Source organism: Carlito syrichta, unplaced genomic scaffold (assembly GCF_000164805.1).
Source record: "Carlito syrichta isolate Samal-C Ts95f unplaced genomic scaffold, Tarsius_syrichta-2.0.1 Scaffold308196, whole genome shotgun sequence".
Lineage (NCBI taxonomy): Eukaryota > Metazoa > Chordata > Mammalia > Primates > Tarsiidae > Carlito > Carlito syrichta.
In genome coordinates this window covers 357,882-374,742 of record NW_007252292.1, presented here as the reverse complement: position 1 = coordinate 374,742, position 16,861 = coordinate 357,882, and the positions used below count along the sequence as shown (strand labels likewise).

At 34.8% G+C, this 16,861-nt stretch overlaps 1 pseudogene; it reads right to left on the bottom strand.

Annotated features, from left to right (window-relative positions):
- Positions 1-3,026: 3,026 nt before the first annotated feature.
- LOC103267669 lies at positions 3,027-4,026 on the bottom strand (annotated as a pseudogene).
- Positions 4,027-16,861: the final 12,835 nt, after the last annotated feature.

Below are 16,861 nucleotides of genomic sequence, written 5' to 3'. Positions count from 1 at the left end.
GGCCTCCCAAAGCGCAGGATTACAGGCTGAGCCACTGAGCCCGGCCGAAACTATTTTTTAAACATATTTTTCCTGCTTTCTTTTCTCAACCTTAGTATATGAATTTTCAATTTATCCCAACTCTTAGGTCATCTCAGCATTTAACACCAGATCCTATTCAGCCCATTAAACTGAAAATTGTCCTTTATCTTTGAGACTAAAGCAAAAAAGACCTTACAACAGCTTATATCTTTGTATTAAGACAGAGGCAAGGAAAGATAATTTAAAACACTTAAGCATGAGTAAAAGACAAGCCGCAGAACTGGCACAATTAAAGGCAGGGGATGATTCATGTACCAGTATTACCTATTCATTTGTTCTGTAGAAAGAATATGGAACTTAAGTTTAGAAAACTGTGCTCTCTAGATATGCTGCTAATTACTACTTCATATGTGAGCTGGTCAATCACTTGACCTTAGGGGAGCTTGATTTCCAAGTATGCCAAATTGTCAAAATAACACTGTAATATTTTACGTGGATTAAATAAGATTAGAGATGTAAAAGAGTTGGAAATGTAAAAGAGCAGCAAAATTATAAGAAGGATTATTATTGTTAACGTCAAAGGTGTTTTAAACGTGCTTTTTATCTTCTCATAATTAACACATGTTGGGAGCCGGCCATGGAGGCCCACTGAGCATTAGGGATCAGGAAGGGCCGTTGACCCCAAGACCACTAGATGCGTTCGGGAGCTATTGACCCCATTTCCTCCCCCTTTCTACTCAGCACTAACCAGATTAATCTCCTACAAGCTCAAACATAAAAACTCTGAGACCGAGACGAACACAAGCTCACATTAGAAGCTCATTGCCCCCATTCTTCCACAAACTGCAGTTTCGGCTTTCACACAACTTGCAATTCAAACTTGGGTCACATCTAAGAGCCTTAGTATTGGTCACAGGCTTCTGGGTTGTGATCTCAGGATTCACTGAAGTTGAATAAGGTGTAAATTATGTAGAATATAGTTTTAGAAGACAGCCATTCTATTGAAAGAATGCAGCTGGATTACTTGCAGGTAGTCCACTGTGAACTTTGGACTGGGCCACATTCCAAACATTCTGGGATGGGCCACTTTCGTTTGTAAAGTAAATACTTAAGCTTCTATAGAATTGTTTAACTTGGCATAAATCAATCAGCTTAGGATGAAAAAGGTTTATAGAATATGTCAGTCACAGATTAGGTTATCCTTTGTTATGGGATTTTAAGATTATCATATGAAAAGGGTTTAAAGGCCATCATTGATTAAGTTTCCATGGATTAAGGTTTCTGGTGGGTGGGGGATGCCCCTCCCACATCTGACTTTGTGTATAAAAGACCTGTTGCAATTCCCAATAACACACATCGCTTCTGTACTAGACCGGAGTCCAGTCTCTTTCTTTCTCTCTCTCTCTTTCTCCTCCCCCAATCGCCGACGCCATCTCCACCTTTGGGGTACCCTGTTCCTGGCTGGAGCTGGTCTCCGGCAAACACATAATAATTATACATATTTATGGGGTACAGTGTGATTTCCAATGCATGTTTAATATTGTATAATGATCAAATCAGGGTAATTACCATATTCATCACTTTAAACATCTTTCATTTATTTGTAGTGACAACATTGAAAACTTTCTCTTCTAGCTATCTTGAAATATACACTGTATAATAATATACATTCTTATTTGCTATAGTTACCCTATTATGTAACTTATTTTTCCTGTCTAGCTGCAACTTTGTTTTCGTTCACCAACCTCTCCCTGTTCCTCTTCTTCTATTCTTCCCAAGCTCTCCTGATCACGATTCTACATGAGAAACATGTGGAGAGCTCAGCCTTTCCAGATTCCAGATTCCAACTTTTGGATTACAAAATAGTCAGCTTTCAGCTCCTACTTACAAATTAATTAATGAGACTGTCCTTTCCCCAATTAGTGTTTTGGGCAACCTTGTCAAAAATCAGTTAGCTGTAAACGCATGAACTTATTTCTGGATCCTCTATTCTGTTTAATTGGTCTATTCATCTATTTTTAATGCCAATTCCATGCTGTTTTGGTTAATATAAGTTTGCAGTATATTTTCAAATACAGTAATGTGATACAGTAGTGTAAATTCGCTTTTTGTTTGATTCCTTTTACTATTTGAGGATTTTGCATTTCATATGCATTTTAAGAATGTTTTCTAATTTTGTGAAGAATGTCATTGATATTTTAATAGAGATTGTATTGAATCTCTAGATTGCTTTAATATGGACTTCTTAACAACATTCTGCCAATATATGAGCATAGGATATCTTCCATTAATTTGTGCCATCTTCAATTTTTTCCATCAATATGTTATAAATTTTATTGTAGATTCTTTTAACTTCTTGGTTGATTTTATCACTAGATTCTTTTGTAGCTTTTTTTCTTTTTTCTTTTGAGTTGGAGTCTCACTCTGTTGCCCAGTTTGGAATGCAGTGGCACACTCACAATCAGCCCATCATCAACCGGCTGGGCTCCAGCGATCCTTCCACCTCAGCCTTCCAAGTAGCCAGAACCACAGATGCACACAACCATGGCCAGCTAATTTTTGATTTATTGTAGAGACAGGTCTCACCAAGTTGCCCAGGCTGGTCTCAAACCTGCTGACTCAGGCAATCCACTCAACCCCACCTCCCAAAGTGCTGGAATTACAGGCTGAGCCACTGAGCCCAGCCCGCAGCTATTTTTTTAAAAGACACATTTATTCACCATCATGATCAAACTATTTCATTAAAATTTACATTTAAAATGCCTTCTTAGAATGCTTTACACTTTCCATAGAACAGAAACTAAAATAACCTGTTATACAATTAGTCACAAACACAATCCTGGAGTGTTTTGCCCATACACAAGTATTGTCTACACATCTTCTTTGTAGCAGCTAGGCCCTACCACTCCTGTGCTTGACTGAGTTCACAAATCTGTTGTAACCAGTAGCTTCCCTGTCACTTCTATGGCTCTCTTCTCCTGCTAAGCTTTGTTTCCTGGCAATAATTAAAATCTTCTGCCACTGCTATAACTACTACTGCTACTGGAACCACCACAGCCACCTTGGTTTCGTGGCTTGGCAACATCTTGGCCTCCACCATCATAGGTGCCAGAGCTTCTGCCTCCCATGTTTTTCTCTTTCATGAGTCCAAAATTTGAAGACTGATTGTTTTAATTGTCAAAATCATTGTAGCTTCCACCACCTCCAAAATTTCTTCCATCATTACCAAATCCATTATAGCCATCCCCACCAACACCACATCCTCCTCTTCCTCGCCACCTCCCCTTCCTCCCCCTCTACCATGGCAGCCACCACGACTGCCTCCAAAGCCACCATTACCACTGAAGTTTCCTCCACCACCAAAGTTGTCATTCCCACCAAAACCACTCCCACGACCGCCACTGAAGTTTCTAGAAACACTTTGACCTCTGGCTGGATAAAGCACTAGCCGCCTCTTGCTTCCACAGAGCTTTCCTTACTTACGAGTTGTTGGCCATTCACAGTATGGCATTTCTGAATGACAATTTTATCCACGGAGTCATGGCTGTCAAAGATTCCGAAGGGAAAGCACCTTTTCTTTCCATTGTCTGGGTCAGCCATGATTTCAATCACTTCAACTTTCCCATACTGTTCAGAATAATCAAGGTGATGTTCTTCTGTGTCTTCCTTAATGCTACCAACAAATATCTTTTTCACAGTTAAGTGAGCACCTGGACTTTGAGAACCCTCTCTCTCAAGCGCTCTCTTTGGCTGCACAACTCTTCCATCCACTTTGTGTGACCTTGCATTCAGGGCCACATCCATCTCCTCCACAGTGGCATATGTGACAAACCCAGAGCCCCTGGAGCACTTGATGTTCAGGTCTCTCATTACCACGTAGTCAGTGAACCTTCCCCACTGCCCAACGTGGCTCCTCAGACTCTGATCGGTGGTTTGGAAGCTCAGTCTTCTGATGAAGAGTCTACACAGCTGTTCGGACTCCTTAGGGGGCTCTGACATAATCATGACTGCATTGGGGAGAGAGACTTCAGTGAAGCTTCCTTGGTGGCATCCACAGGCAGAACGCTTTTTGTAGCTATTGCTTTCTTGATTTTGTTTTTTAGAGAATTTGCTATTGCTAAATAGAAATGCTACTAATTTTTATATGTTGATTTTGTATCTTACAACTTTACTAAATTTATTTATTAGTTCTAACATTTTTTTGGTGGAGTCATATGTATATATACACATGATTGTGTCATCTGCAAACAGAGCCAATTTGACCTTTTTTTCTGATTTGAGTGTCCTTTGTTTCTGTAACTCACCTCATTGCTTGGACCGGAATTTCTAGTTCTGTGTTGCATAAAAGTGGTAAAAGTAGGCACCTTTGTCTTGTTCCAGATCTTAGAGAAAAATATTTCAATTTTTCCTCATTTAGTTGATGTTAGCTGTGGGTTTGTCATATATGGCTATTATGTTGAGATGTCTTCTTTCTATACCCAATTTGTGGAGAGTTTTTTTATAAAAATATGTTCAATTTTCTGAATACTTTTTCAGCGTCTATTGAAATGGTCATATGATTTTTGTCCTTAATTTCGTTGATGTGGTGTATCACATTTATTGATTTGTGCATGTAGAACCACACTTGCATCTCTGGGTTGAATTCTACTTGGTCACAATGATCTTTTTAATGTGTTGTTGAATTTGGTTTGCTGGTATTTTGCTGAGAATTTTTGTATCTATGTACGTCAAGAATATTGATCTGTAGTTTTACTTTTGTATGTTTGCCCTTTTCTGCTTTTGGTTTCAGGATAATGCTGGTCTCATAGAGTAAGTTTGTATGTATTCTTCCCTTTATAATATTTTGAAATAGTTTGAGTAAAATTGCTATTATGTCTTCTTTAAAAGTTTGGTAGAATTCAGCAATGCAGGTCCCAGGCCTTTTTGTTGTTCTTTTTGGGAGACTTTTATTACTGTTTCAATCTTGTTACATGTTGTTGGTCTAATAAAATTATGCATTTATATTCAATGTTAATGAGTTGCATATATCCAGAAATTTGCCCATTTCTTTTAGATTTTCCAATTTTCTGGCATATAGTTGCTTGCAGTAGTTTGTTAACATCTTTTGTATTTCCTTGATATCAGTTGCAATGTCTCTTTCTCAGTTCTGATTTGTTTTCTCTGTTTTCTTCTGAGTTAATCTAGCTAAACATCTGTCATTTTAGTTTATCTTTTCAAAAAAGTAGCTATTTGTTATATTGATTTTTTTGTATTTTTTTTTTGCTTATTTCTGCTCTCATCTTTATTCTTTCTCTATTCTTATTTCATATTTAGACTGTTTTTTTTCTTTCTAACACCTTTTGATGTATAATTAGATAGTTTGAAATTTTTTACTTTTTTGAAAGAGGCATTGATTGCTATAGACTTACCTCTTATAACTACTTGTGCTGAATCCCACAGGTCTTGGTATGTGGTGTTTTTATGTTTGTCTTAGGAGTTTTTAAATTGTATTTTTGTTTTTTTTCATTGACCCATTGGTTGCTTATGAGCATGTTGTTTAATTTCCACGTATTTTTATAGTTTCCACATTTTCTCTTGATATTGATTTTTAGTTTTATTCCATTGAGGTCAGAAAATATACTTGATATAATTTTAATTTTCAAAAATGTATTGGCTTGTTTATTAACCTAACATATGGCGTATTGTGAAGAATGTTCCATGTGTTGTTGAGAAGAATGTACATCCTGCAGTTGTTAAGAGGGATGTTATTTAAATGTTTGTTAGGTTCATTTGAACTAGAGTGTAGTTTGACTCAAATGTTTACTTGTTAATTTTCTGTTTGAATTACCTGTCATTTATCGAAAGTGGGTATTGAAGTCCCCTGCTATTATTGTATTGCAATTAATATTTCCTTTTAGATCTCTTATATATTTAAGTGTTCCAGTGCTGAGTGCATATATATTTAAAATTGTTATATCCTCCTACTGTACTGGTACTTTTATTATTATATAGTGTCCTTTTATTTTTTACTTTAAAGTCTCTTTATCTGCTATAAGAATTGCTACATCTGCTATTGTTTTTTTGTTTGTTTTATTTGCATGGAATTTATTTTTCCATTCACTTATTTTCAGTCTGTGTGTCTTCATAGGTGTGGTGATTTCTTGTAGGTAGCATATAGTGGATCTAGTATTTTTAATAATCCACTCAGAAACTCTATTTCTTTTAATTGAAGATTTACTCCATTTCTACTTAAGGATATTACAATAGGTAAGGACTTATTATTGCCATTTGTTGGGTTTTTTCCTGGTTGTTTCATAACTTTCTCTCTCTCTCTCTCTCTCTCTCTCTCTCTCTTTCTGTATGTGTGTGTGTATTTCTTTCTCTCTCTCTCTCTGTGTATGTATGTGTGTGTTTGTGTGTGTATGTGTGTGTCTGTGTGTCTTTTTCTATCTTCTTTTATGGTAAAATGGTTAAATAATTTTCTCCTGTAATATGTTTTAATTTCTTGCTTTTTTATTTTTGAGGTATCAATTATAGGTTTTTGCTTTGTTATTATCATGTGGTTTACAAAGACTCCTTGTAGTCAAACAACTTATTTTAAATAAATGACAACTTAACTTTGATTGTAAGGAAAAGGAGAAAATAATCAGAAACTAAGAAACTCTACACTGGAACTCCTCTTCCCATTATTTTGAATATTTGATGCCTAATTATACATTTTTATATTACTTTTCTATTAACAAATTGTGGTTATTATTATTTTAATAGTTTTATCTTTTAGTCTTCATGCTAAAGATATGAGTGGTTACAGACCACAACTACAGTATTAGAGTATTCTGATTTTTGTCTGTATACTTACTTTTATCATTGAATTTTATAACTTCAGATGTTTTCTTGTTGCACATTAGCATTCTTCTATTTCAAACTGAAAAACTCTTAGCATTTCTTATAAGACAGGTCTGTTGATGATGAATTTCCTCAACTTTTGCTTATTTCCAAAAATCTTTCTCTCTCCTTCATATTTGAACTATGACTTTTCTTGGTTGTTAATTTTGTTTTGTTTTGGTTTGGTTTTTTTCCTTCATTACTCTGAATGTCTTTCAACACCTTTCTTGCCTGTGCAGTTTTTGCTGAAAAGTCTACTGCCATATGTATCAAAGATCCTTTATTTGTTACTTGCTTATTTTCTCTTGCTGTTTTAGCATTCTTTCTTTGTTCTTGACCTTTTAGAGTTTGGTTAGTATATGCCTCAGTTTAACCTTATTGGATTGAATCTACTTGATGATTTTTAAAATTCCTGTGCCTGAATATTTTTCTCTAAGTTTGGAATGTCTTACACATTATGTATTTAAATAGAGTTCTACCTCTTTCTTTTTATCTACTCTCCCTTGAAAATCAATGACTCATTGCCAATTTTTGCTAAGCTATAGTGTGGCCATGTGCTCTTTGAGCTATTACCAGGTCATGTTTTCTTAAGCTTGGCCCACTCTCCTACCTTGTGGAGGTGAATCTCTTCTTTCTTTCTCTCTCTGTGTCTAATTTACTGTCTAATAAAATATATTTTCTAATCTAAAAAAAAAGAAAGTCTTACATTTGCTCTTTTGATACCATTCCATTAGCATTCTTCATTTTTAAATTTTTTTCTTTATTTTCTTCTGACTATATTTTCAAATATCCTGTCTTTGGGCTCACTTATTTTTAATTTTGCTTGCTCAATTGTGCTGTTAGACACAATTGACACAATTAGACTCTCTAATGCATTTTTCACTTTTTCATTATACTCTTTAGTTTGAGAATTTCTGTTTGATTTCTTTTTATTATTTCAAAAATATATAGAATTTATTTGATAAATATCTCAATTGCTTCTTTGTTTTACTGAAGACTGCTGATATTTCTCAAAGCAACTATTTTGACCAGAAGACATGGTTCATACCTATAAACTCAGCATTTTGGCATGTAAAGGCAAGAGGTTGCTTGAAGCCTGGAGTTCAAGACCAACCAGGATAATAAAAGTAAGACACTCTTTTTTTACAAAAGTAAAAAAAAAAAATGTCAACAGTGGTGGTGCATGCCTGTAGTCCTAGCTACTTGGGAGGCTGAGGCAGGAGGATTGCTCGAGTCCAGGAGGTTGAAGCTGCAGTGAGCAAGTGTTACAACAACTGTACTCCACCCTGAGTGACAGAGCAAGACCTTGTTGTTAAGGAAAAAAAAGCAGTTATTTTGAATTCCCTTACTGAGAGATCACATATCTCCATTTCTCTAGGTAAGTCATTAGCAACTTATTTAGTTTGGTGAGATCATATTCCCTTGAAGTTCTTCATGCTTGTAGATGTATATAAATGTCTGAACACTGAAGATTTAGACATTGGTTTTAGTTTTTGCTGTCTGTTCTGATTTGTACCTGCCCTTCTTCAGAAGGACTTGCAGGAATCCAAAGGGGACTAACTGTTGAATTCCCTAAGACTATGGTCACTGAATCCATTTCAACACTACAGTGTGCCCTAAATCTAGGTTCACTGCAGATGCCCTACAAATTCTTTGTTTCCTAGACCTGATGAAGGTGAGGAAGTTCAGGGAGAGTTTCCTGAGTTCCTAGACAAAATCCTTTGCTCACTTCCCTCTCCGTCCTCCAACGAAGAATCTTTCTCGGTGCTGCACTGAGTGGAGATGGGAGAGGAGTCACACAGGCGTTAGTAGGCTTCACAGTGGATTGCACTTGAACATAGGCACAGATCAACAAGACACTAGGGCTTACTCAAGGCCCATAGTCTCTACTGCCTGACTGCCTGTGATATTTATTCAGGAACCAAAATCACTTAGTCACTAGTGGTAAGTCCAGCCAGTACTTGGGTTTAATTTACTAAAGCATCAGATTCTTTTCTGTCCCAGGGTGAGTTTAGAAGCTCTGTACCTTGGCATCAGTCTGGAATCACAGGCAATAGTGTATGTATTTTATGGTGGTTGGGCCTGTACTTGGTTCCAATGCAACATCTTATGCATGCTTCTTTGTCCCCTCCCCCAAGGACACCAATTTTTCTGTCCACACTGCACTGCCTGAGGTTTAGGGAGAAGTCATGCAGGCAATGTCAAACTATCCTTCCTATCCTTTTCAAAGTGTTTTTTATTGCGATTATGGTAAAACCAGGTACTATGATCTCCCACCTGGTTTCTTTGGTACTTATAAAGACGTTTTCTTGAATAAATACTAGTTCAATTTGATGTTTGTGCATGGGAATGATTACTGGCATGTTCTATTCCATCATCTTGCTTCAACTCCCTTAAGGGTCATTGATCATATAAATTATTGCTTTGTTTTTTGGACTGTTTATTTTTCTCTCAGCATAATACTTACTTTGATTTCTTTTTCAAAAAGATATTAATTTCAGTGGAGTATTAGTATTGAGCATTGGAAGAGAGAACAAAAAGGTTATAGAAATGAGAGAGAGAGATAAAGAAAACACAGAGACACAGATAAAGGAGGATGAGAGAGAAAGAAAGAGGAAAGGAAGAAGCACAGAGTGTGTGAGAGAGAGAATTATTTCCAAGTTTCCGCACATAACACAAATTTCTTGCCTAATTTATTTATTATTGAAAATGTATTATTAAATTGAATGAGCAGAGCACATACATTGCTATGGCTGGAGGCAATCATAAGTCACATTCTGACAGGTTACATGTATTTAATGCAACTATTTATTTTTTATACATGAGAAATGAATAATTTCTTTAGTAATTGCCAAATCATACACTTCCAGAAATTCACAGCATCTCTTTAGGAAAATACATTTACCAAAATGTCATGGGAACTTATGCATATTTGAAAGCAAATTTAGAGGAAATATGTGTAACAGCCTCCTAACTTTTTTTCCAAAGGGTGACATTGAAAGATAGATTGTATTTTATTGTATTATTTTTTAAACATGTTTAAAATTTTTTTAATGTTTGGTATACTACAGTAAAATTTGCCAGATGTAAAAGAAGCTAAATATACACAGTATAAGGCTGTTATGCAGCAATAAAATTTTATTTTTCTCTTTGTCTGAGGGTGGGTATAGGCAGGATAAGTCATTCATTTAGCTTCAAACTGTTTAAAAGATATTGATAAAGCCCAGAGATTTGTCTTTATAACATTTTAACTGTGTCATTATGAAACTCATCAATTGACACTTCACCAGAAAAAAACAGAAATCTTTTAACAGAAGTGAGTAATTCAAAAAAAGAAAAAAAAATTAAAACATCAATTCACATTCTGGAATACCAATGTTTTTAGGACTGTGAAAGTAATTCATAAGTAAATTTAATAATCCAAGTATTTTTTAATGGCATAATCTGAATTAGGGGGATAGTATAATGTACAATACAATAAATTCTGAGGAAAAAATCTAGCAAAGTAATTGTATTTTATCTTTGATAGTCTTTAATCTTATAATACAAGCTCTCGACATCCACTGTCTTAGGGAATACATTTCTACTTAGTCTTTGGTGTTAGATAAGATAGCAAAATTTTCTTTGAAGTAACATGTTACATATCAAAATATTCTAGTTGAAATATTCTAAGAAATGTATTTTTCCCAAATTTATACTTTAAACCATTTTAAAAAACGTTTTGGACAAAATCATTAGGGATACTTGGTTTAGATTCATTGAACTTCCATCTTTCACTCATTTTTATGCCTATCGATAGACAAAACATTTCTCATACAGTGGCTCTGGCAGTGGATTCAAATACATTTAAAAACATGTCCTCCCTTTCTTACTTTTCACCCTTGTCATAAAAGCTTACACTCCATTGTTAATTTTTTTTAACTTTTATAAACTTGTAGGTATTATACTCATTTTCTTAACTGTCTCTAAAACATCTAGATATCATTATTAAAACAAATGCACAAGTACTTACTTAAGTGGATTATCAATGAGTCACAAAGATATAATTAAACTTCTTCTATATCCATTGCATTTTCTTTACCTGGTAGACATGGTGCTATGCATAAACGAAGATCTCAAAAATATCTGTTGATGCTTATTAAATGTAGAATTGCTATTTTTCAGGATGGATGGGGTATCTCCATGTACATAGCAGGACAACATTATTCTAACTGGAGTATTGTACAGTGACAATGAGACAAAAAAAATAAACAAAAAATACGAATTTTACACAATTCTTCTAAAGCTATTTTTAAAAAAATTATTCATTCATTAATTTTGGCAAGTATAATTGTGCACCTAGATGTACATCAAGGTGCAGACTGAGTGAGGAACAGTATACATTTTGCTGAAGAAAAATATAATCAGCCCTTGAAGACATTTATGTATAAAGAAGGAACTATAACCACACAAATATAAGAATAATAAGATGCATTTGAAAGTCATAGAAGAGATATAGTAAATGTAAGAGAGATAAAGTAAACATAAGACCTTAAACATAACTACCTTAGAATGAAATATTAATTCTTATGGGAATATCAGAGAAGTCTAGAATCTGGACAGGCAGAAGTGAGGAAGAACTAGAATGTAAAGGGCAGAAAGATGTTTTGTACAGAAATAGCACAGTGGGGGAAGGCATAAAATGTAAAAGTATGCATAGAAGAAAATGAAAAATCGAGAGGGATATGTCTTTAAGAGAAGTATGATTTAAAATGTTATAATATAGCTTGATTATTAGTAATTCCAAATATAATTTTAAACAATCTATGGTTTAAATCTGGCCACCTATGAAAAACTATGAAAGGAAAGCTTTTCTTCAGTCACAGACCTCGATAGCCTGTCACTTTGTATAGCCAAAGGGGAAAATCAAGTACAATTTAATATAACAGGTGTTTATTAAGAACTTACAATGAGTACCCCTCTCTATTAGGGTTATAGAACACATCAACAGAAGAAATATGACTAAGACGGTGACCTAACGGTGGCAAGTAAAAAGAGGAAAAGGGTCCAATAAGGAGGTGCAGCATGATCACACCTGGCCAAATTTTCACTATCATCTAGTTGAAAACATTGGTGGTTGACAACAGAAAAAATAAAGTCATACATCGATATATTGTTTCTAAGTGTCTAAGTGCATATATATATGCACACGCACGCGCACGCGCTTGTGTGTGTGTGTGTGTGTGTGTGTGTGTGTGTGTGTGTGTATCTGTGTTATGCTTTGGCAAACACAGTTACCATGTTAAATTTTATCTGCTCTAACATGTTTGGTGTCTTCCTAGAGCTGTGAATTAAACTGTCGAAGCATTGCAGTATTAAAGAAAAGTAACTTCCACAGGCTGGTTCTATTAGCATTTGCTATTTCAGTGTTGAAAAGTACCCGGATAAGTGTTCCTTATACAAGTATGAGTGTAGTCTGAACTTTTCTATGTCACAAATTCATGCAAGCTTCTTACTAAAAACACAGCCTATTTGCTCCTCTTTCTGGACTCACATTCAGCACACCTTGAGAAGAGAAGTCCAGAGGTTCTGGAGTCCAGAGATATTGCTGCAGGTGGTCTGTGGACCATAAATTGAAAAACACAACCATAAACTCTACTTAGGTAGGCAAACTCCCACTATTGTATTAACAACAATCTCTCCATCCAGAAAAAATATAAAATGGTTAATCTACAATGATTGCAATAAAAAATGATTAATGTTAGTGACTTCTATCTATAAAGCATCTTTAACTCCTATGCATTGTTTCTAAGCTGGCAGATAGGTTTCATCTCATGTACCAGTAGTGATGAATCCAGAGCTGATCAAGTCCACACTCTCGAGGGAAAAATGTTAAGGTCAATTAACAATGATTTCAGTGAATGGTAGAAGCGTGTGTACATAGTAGGAACAAAGCATAGTTTATGTTCCTGAGATACACTTTGCCCTCCATTGTTTGCTGTTCGTCTATTTCTCCTCTTGTTTTCAGAGATTCGGCAATTATTTTTATTAAGGTTGGTATTTTCTTACTCTTTTTAAAAAAGTATTTATTTACTTATTTAAATTGACTCATTAAAATTGCATACATTTATCATGTGCAACATAATGTTTTTGAAATGGTATATACAACATTGTGGAATGGTTAAACTGAACTAATTAACAGATGCACTGCTTCATATACCTTTTTTTGTGGTGAGCTCTCTTAAAATCTACTCTCAGCAATTTTCGGGAATACAATATATTGTTATTAACTTTAGTCATGGCATTGTACAATAGATCTCTTAAATTTATTTCTCCTGTCTAACTAAACTTCTTTTCTCTTTGCCTAGAAACATGTTTACTCACCACTCAGACGAACTGTTCAGATCATCCCCAGTGGAGACATAACATCTGTATGCAAAGTGCCTCCCACCAAGGCCAAGAGCCTCTTTTCTCACAGCAGGGCTCTCCCCTCACTCTCTCCAGCACATCACACCACACAGCCACGCTGTTCCCTCTCTGCTTCTGTACATTCTTCCCCATCTTGAAGTTTGTTTATTCTTTACCTCTCCTCTGCCTATAATATTCTAATTCTGTCTCAGGACTAGATTAAGTACTACTTACCGGCTTGTTTCCTTGAGTTGAATGGTGAATTATTTAGGATTATTGTTATTCAGAATTATTTACATTTAGAACAGTATCATGATGTACCTTTTTACCACTACTGTGACAACACAGTAAACAGCAAACAACAAGCTGAACAAAATTAAAAGATAAAGTTAAGTAACCACTTTTTTTGGTAATAACAGACTACAACATGCAACTTGTTGCTTATTTGAAAATAGTTTACGTCAGTACTGGAATGCAATTCAGTAAGCATTAAAAGCTCAGTTTATAAGTAACTCAAATCTGAAACAGTATATTTTTGGTATTAATTCTACCATAATATAAAAATTTATAATACATATTCAGCACGTGTCTGCAGATATACACATTGTACACACACATACACAACAATAAGAAATATTGGGTGGAAAATGGGATTATTATAATGGCACAAATGTATCCTTATTCTTGCTAAATGCTATTACATATTTCAAGAGGGAAAGAGAGAAAGCAAGAAGGAAAAGGGGAGGAAAGGGAAGGAAAAGAAAAAAAGGAAAATGAAGGAAGACAGAGAAAGAGGAGAAGGAGAAAGGGAAAGAAGGAGAAAAGTTGGAAGGGAGGCAGAAAGAGAAAGAAAAGAGAATATCTTAAAAGTTGGTCTAGTTTATCCCTAAGTCTCCAAAATCAAATTAGTAATGTAGTCACATAAAAATTTAGTTTGATGCCTACAAATTCTATATTCTCTTTATTCTCTTGGAGCACTTGCTAATAAGTAAGAAAGATAAAAGTTTATAAATGTATGTATTAAAAATATATGTAGGACTCACTCCTATAATCCTAGCACTTTGGGAAACCAAAGGGAGAGAATTGCTTGAGTGAGGAGTTCGAAACCAGCCTGGGCAACATAGCAAGACCTCGTCTCTACAAAAATAAAAATAAAAAAAATAGTCGGGCATGGTGGCACATGCCTCTAATCCCAACTACTCTGGAAACTGAGTTGGGAGGATTGCCTGAGCCCAGGAGGGCAAGGCTGAATAAGCTGTGATGATGTCACTTCATCCCAGTTTGGGCAACAGAGTGAGATTCTGACTCAAAAAAGAAAAGAAAACATTTGTAGCATAGGGACAGAAATTTAGAGTTTAAGTCTCTGCCCACCTTTAACTCTAAAGATCCATTGAGTAAGAACTCAGGCTTTAAATATAAAATTTATTTTGTATTTATCTTGCCTGTTATAATATGATCTCCCCTTTTTCCAAGATTTATTTTGCCACCTCTGATTCACTGTGGTATTTTAACAAGAGTTGTTTCTCTAATTGCATGTGCTCGCACTTGGGTTTTTCATATCTCTGAATTTATCACTAAAAGTCCTTTGGAATTGTCTTTCAAAATTAATGAATCAAATGCTTGTGAGCACATGGATTTCTGTAGCACTTTTGAAGAAGGCCAGGCTTTAAAGGACAAGGATGATAAGAAAGAGGATCAACTAAGTACTGCAACCAATAATCCAACTCACTCTTCAATGTTTCTGAATTTAAAATGAGAAGTTTCACTATACCTGAATTACTTTGGCTCAGATAAGTAATCCAATAGATCAACCTTAGAGATAATCTTCTGACCTTAAATTGAGATTCCCTTAAATATCTACTTTCCTCAAAATATTGTTGAAGATGCTCTGTGAAGAGGTTGAAGATGCTCTATGAAGAGCTAAGAGGCTTTAAGACAAAAAACGTATGAGATATGTTACAACACATGGATAATATATGTTTGAATCACTTTTCAAAGTTTCAAAGTTTCAAAGTACACTTTTATGTAGTTACACAAATAAATCACAATCCAAGGAACTCCTCATTATACTTATATCACTCTAAAGGGAAATAATAGAAATAACAGTTATTATAATGTTATGCTAGTGAGGAAAACTAATTAGCTCAGGTCAGAGGATAAAGAAGCAGTTCCTGAATCATTCAAAGAAAAGGATAGATAGATTCCATGAAGCAAAAGATCACAAGAACAAAACTCAGGCTGAGGTAGGTTCATTGCTAACACAATTCCCTTTAATGCAATAAAACAAATGAAGAATAGTATGAAGTAGAGAGGACTTTTTATTATGTCTAACACACTCATCATTTCTACCCTCCAATGACTAGTCAAATTTGCATAAGTAAAAACCACTATTAATGTAGAAGCAGAGTACACGGCTATAGTTTTCCTTAGGGATTATGCAATGTTTAAAATTATTAGAGACGTGAACTAGCATTTCTAGACACCTCAGTAGAACCCTTGGGTGAAATGCAAAGGTAAAAAGTAATGTGAATAAACATGGAGGAACAAATCAGACAAAGACAGAGGTCAAAATGATATGTAGGGACAATCTCTAACAATTATGAAATCCATTGTTAACCTATTGAAAAAGCTGGGTGTATAATTTTTAAATAAACTAAGAAACCCAATCCTATTGTCAAAATGGTTAAAAGTGGGGCACTGTTATATGATCTTACCCAGTTTCACAAATAAATAGCAAGGTCTGGTATAATATGAATGAAAATGGTTATTTCGGTGTATACCTAAACAAGAGAAACCTTAAAATTTCCACTGATGTATCACACAGTTTTACTCCTTCGTAGGCCCTAAGGAAGTTCTGAAACCATGTTGCATCCTCATATCAACCCCTCACCATCAGTTTACCTGTTTCAGGTAACATCTCTGTTCTACATTTTATAATACTCTGCCCTCAAAATGGAATTCCTTTCTTTGCTCCACTTCTCAACCAAGGGTTCTTTTCAGGACTAAGTCAAGTTCATCAAGCTGAAAAATTCGTTCATGCTAATAATCAATTATGGGCAATGGATTACTCCATTTGAAGATATGCCTCCATTGTATCAGCAGGTATTTCTAGTCATTTTCTAAATTTGTGGATTTGTTAATGAATTTTAAGCCCTCTCCTAGATCACATATAGTAAAACATGAATATAATTAAGCTTTTCTAAGGACATTTCCAGTGAGAGGTAAAATAACAGTAAAATAGAATGAATTCCAACTTCCTGCCACAAAATTCTGAGCTATATATAGGGTTCATTGACAAACTGCTTGGAAAATTGTTAATATAATCCAAAATATATCTAGCTGATGAGAAAATATTTTTAAATGGCTTTAGAAGACTTCTCTTCACATAGATGTGAATTCAGTTTTCTCAGAAGTCACATCAGTCACTACTCATTCCATCTCCATAATTCACAAATAATTCATGAAAATAATTTCAACTTCTAAAAGTTTATGTTTACATCTGTGGCCTACATGAGGTTAAGGTCTACTAATGAGTAAATTCAGAAACCAGGTACTTGAGCACACAGAATTTTTTTTCTTTTTTTTTTCT